This window comes from Denticeps clupeoides, chromosome 18 (genome assembly GCF_900700375.1).
Source record: "Denticeps clupeoides chromosome 18, fDenClu1.1, whole genome shotgun sequence".
Taxonomy (NCBI): Eukaryota; Metazoa; Chordata; class Actinopteri; order Clupeiformes; family Denticipitidae; genus Denticeps; species Denticeps clupeoides.
Window position 1 is genome coordinate 17,671,694 of NC_041724.1, and position 4,177 is coordinate 17,675,870.

Sequence of the window (4,177 nt, forward strand, 5' to 3'; positions counted from 1 at the left end):
GCACACACACACAGAGGCCTATTTAACAAGAGAGGCCCACGAGGTCTTCATTCAAACGGTTCGACATCGCAAGGATCATCACCGGTTATGGACTCTCAGTAAGTTTTTCATAACACATAAACTATAAGACTTGTTACAACGTATGTGTGTGTTTTATTTATTTATTTGTTAATAGGTGTAACTTTTCTGTAGAACCACTCGAAGGACCATCAAACCTGGCGTGTTTTGAAACACTGGGGTTCGAAAGTCTATGGACCGAGGGTTTTGGTGCGGGTGATTCTGAACCACAAATTTCATACCAAGGTAATTGTAAAACCACAGATCCTACTAATAATAATACCACTACATAGTTGCGAGTGTGTGTTTTTGACCGTGTATGCATTCTAATAGCAGAACATTATCCAAATTACAACGTTGTAACCGAGGATGTTGGATGCTCAGCCGACAGTTTAGGTAATATATTTATGACTATCTAATACGGTTTTTATGAAATTTTCATCATATGGTTGTGATTGTAATATCTCGCGTTCTGTACAGCAACCATCAGACAACTAGTGGACACCATTCCTAAGCCACGCGTTGATAATACAGGGGTCGACAAGCCGTCAGGTCGGAAGGCTACACGCAAACGCAAGCACCTAGCTCCCGTGGTGGATCTGTGCGTGGAAAAGGCACAAAAACATATGGTGAAAAAGCCGCAAGGTGTGTATTACATATGTTTTAACACAATTTATTATTATTTTAATAAAATATTGACAATCAGGTTTGATAAAACTATCAGGAAAGAAGACGAAAACAGCTTTCAAGCTCCCGGAAAAGCCAGAAGGTGTGTATTTACATGGTTTTAACGCAATCGTTATTTTAATGAAATATTAATTTTAACATCGTGTGATTTTGTTACAGGTAGAATCCCCGTAAACGTTGATCTCGACTTTGTCACCGATTGGACCAACGCGGATTACAAAGCGTGGGATGCTGTAGATTTTGCCAGATCAGACATCGCTACGCAAACAGAACCAAACCACATCGACCCACAGAGGTACCGGCGGTTTTCTAATCATTCTGAATGCTGTGTATGCCTTAAACAGGTATTAGATAACATTGTTAAGGTGTATGACTTGCAAGAAAAGTTGATTAGTACTGTGGGGATTATAGCCAAAGCTGTAGAACATACATCAGATCTGAAGCGTGTTGATTGGTCATCGTTATCAACGGTTTTGTTGCGTTTAAGTGGCATTTCACGTGTGTAAGGGTGTTTTAAACCTTGTTGTCAACCATAATGGAGCCTTCTAAACGTCAATGTATTGGTGGTGATGCAGTGGACAATTTTAATAAAACACTACACGACATGTTAAACGTCGAGACATGGGGGGAAATTGAGATGTTTAATAATGTTTTACATCAAATTCAAAATGGTTGTGGTGCTGAATCTGATCCAGTATCCTTAGAAGGATCGTCGATAAGGCATGCTGTGATAGACGGGTATCATGTTACACATAAACCACGGTTCAATGGGGTGGTACTGCGTCGTGATATTAATTTCAGATCCGTTTCGAGCAGCGACATAACATCATATATTTCACACATCCACGATGTATTCAAAGACATCGTAAAATTCTCACACACACTGGCCGGACAGAGCGGTGTTTTCGACGTCGCACTGAGTGGCGATACCCTGGTTTCAGATGTTAATGCGATCCTTTCACCCGCGAATAACCATTCGTATGAAATTCTGATGGACGCCATCGAAAAAATAATCCAAAGCAATAAAAAAATCATGTGCGATGAGACACTACACCTGACTGTTTCAATCGCTAGAGGTCGTGATGGGGGCGCACGGCGTAAATTGCGTGATTTGGCTCATGATCAGATAATAAGCAAGAACAGGATGAATCTATTCTGCCCCGTTAATGTTACAAACCAATTGTGCTTCGCGATATGCCTGGCAAATTTTGTAAACCCTGAGAAACCAACAGCTTATTTAGAAAAATTGGCTGCCACATTTCAGACACGGTGTGGACTACCTATTCACCATAAAGTCGGCTTTAATGATGTTCCAAAATTTGAGAGCTTATTGGACATCAAGATTGTGATCTTTTACAGATCAGACGTAGGGGTGTTGCAGAAATTTCAAACTAGCACTGTACCGCATACAAAAACAGCCTTTTTATACATACACGACAGCCATTACTACGGAATATTAAACCTCAAGGCGTTCATGGGGGTGCCGTATGTCTGTGAATTCTGCTATGCCGGTTACACTTCGTTCCGAGAGCATGGTTGCAAATACAGGTGTGATGTTTGTAACGACCCCGGATGCCCTTCAAGGGTCACAGGTTCGAGATATTGCTCGTCTTGTGGGAGGTTTTGCAAGTCTGATTATTGTTTTGACAAACATAAACAGCCGCGTCCTATGAAGAGCGATCCTGGCGTGGTGGCGTCAAATTGTGATCTTACAAAATTTTGTAAGAATTGTAACAGGCGTTACCACGTTAGTGTTAAAAAACCCAAACCACACACGTGTCCGACACCACACTGTGTTCATTGTCGTGAAGAACTGATTCCAGACGCTAAGCATGAATGCTTCATACAACCCATTAGATTGAAGGAGACAAACAACCGCTACATTTTTTTTGATTTTGAAACACGTTTCGAGAACGGCAAACATCATGCAAATTTTGTTTGCGCAATTACATTTACAGGTGTGGAGTTCACGGCTGAGGGTGACGGGTGTGTGCGTGAATTTGTGAATTGGCTCCGTCGACCGAGGTTCAACGGTTTCACATTTTTAGCACACAACGCTGCAGGGTTTGATAATTTCATACTTTTGGAATATTACTCCAAAAACGGGATCAAACTAGATGTGACAATGACTGGATGCCGTCTGATATTCATGTATGATGCATGTTTTAAACAGCGTTTTATCGACAGCTATTCTTTTCTACCGATGAGTCTGGCAAAAACAACAGCCGCGTTAAATCTCACCACCACAGAAAAGGGTTATTTCCCACACAAGTTTAACACACGCTCAAACAGTCATTACATAGGCCCATACCCGGATAAGACCTTTTATGGATATGACAATATGTCCAATGCTGGCAGACGTGAATTTGATGACTGGTACAACGAATCAGCGTGCGGTGTTTTTGATTTTCAGAAGGAACTCCGTTTCTACGGTCGAAACGACGTCGTGCTGTTAAGAGAGGCGTGTCTGAAATACCGTGACGAGTTCATAGAATGCACGGGTCTAGACCCTTTTGGTCAAACCACGTTGGCATCGTGCTGCATGGCTGTATACAAAACACACTACCTACCACGTGATACACTTGCTCTTACACATAACAACGCGTACACAAGCCAAAACAAGGCATTTTCAGACATTAGCATCGAATGGCTGGAATATGTCAAAACAACCAGGCATGTGTACATCCAACACGCTCTGACAGAGGGTGAGGTTGTGGTTGGGAAATACTGTCTTGACGGCTATTATGAAAAAAATGGTCGTAAATACGGTTTAGAATTTAATGGGTGTATGCATCACGGACATGATTGTAAATACACACCCACCCAGACTCATCCTTTGTCAAGGCTCCCGTACAGTGTTTTAAGAAGGCAATTTGATGATAAGATTGAAACCCTCACCAAGGTGTACGGCTTAAAAGTCGAAGTTATGTGGGAGTGTCAGTGGCGTCGTTTAAAACAGGTCGATCCATCAGTCATAGAGTTCATGTCGTCATATGCACACCCCAGTCGTCTAAAGCCGAGAGACAGCCTCTTTGGCGGTCGAACGAATGCATACAAACTCTATCACAAAACATCGGACGGTGAAAAAATTCGTTACTTTGATTTCACCAGTCTCTACCCGTTTTGTCAATCATCAAAGGAATATCCGACCGGCCACCCACAGATCATTTTGAAAGACTTTGATAGTCTCGAAAATTACTATGGGTTGGTTAAAGCAACGGTGTACCCGCCACGTGGTCTCCTACACCCTGTGTTGCCATACCGATGCGGCGGCAAACTAATGTTCCCGCTTTGTAGAACATGTTGTCATCTTGAGAATCAAGCGTCACCATGTACTCATACTGACGGCGAGAGATCTCTTTCGGGTTGTTGGGTCAGCATTGAATTGATGAAAGCTGTACAGATGGGCTATGTTTTGGCAGAGATTCATGAA

The 4,177-nt window shown here is 42.3% G+C and overlaps 1 long non-coding RNA gene across 1 annotated transcript; it reads left to right on the forward strand.

The window, feature by feature from the left end:
- Positions 1-583: 583 nt before the first annotated feature.
- LOC114768521 (uncharacterized) lies at positions 584-1,221 on the forward strand. Its single transcript, XR_003743073.1, has 3 exons — positions 584-702; positions 782-826; positions 904-1,221. It is a non-coding gene; the product is annotated as an uncharacterized LOC114768521 (long non-coding RNA).
- The last annotated feature ends 2,956 nt before the right edge of the window (positions 1,222-4,177 follow it).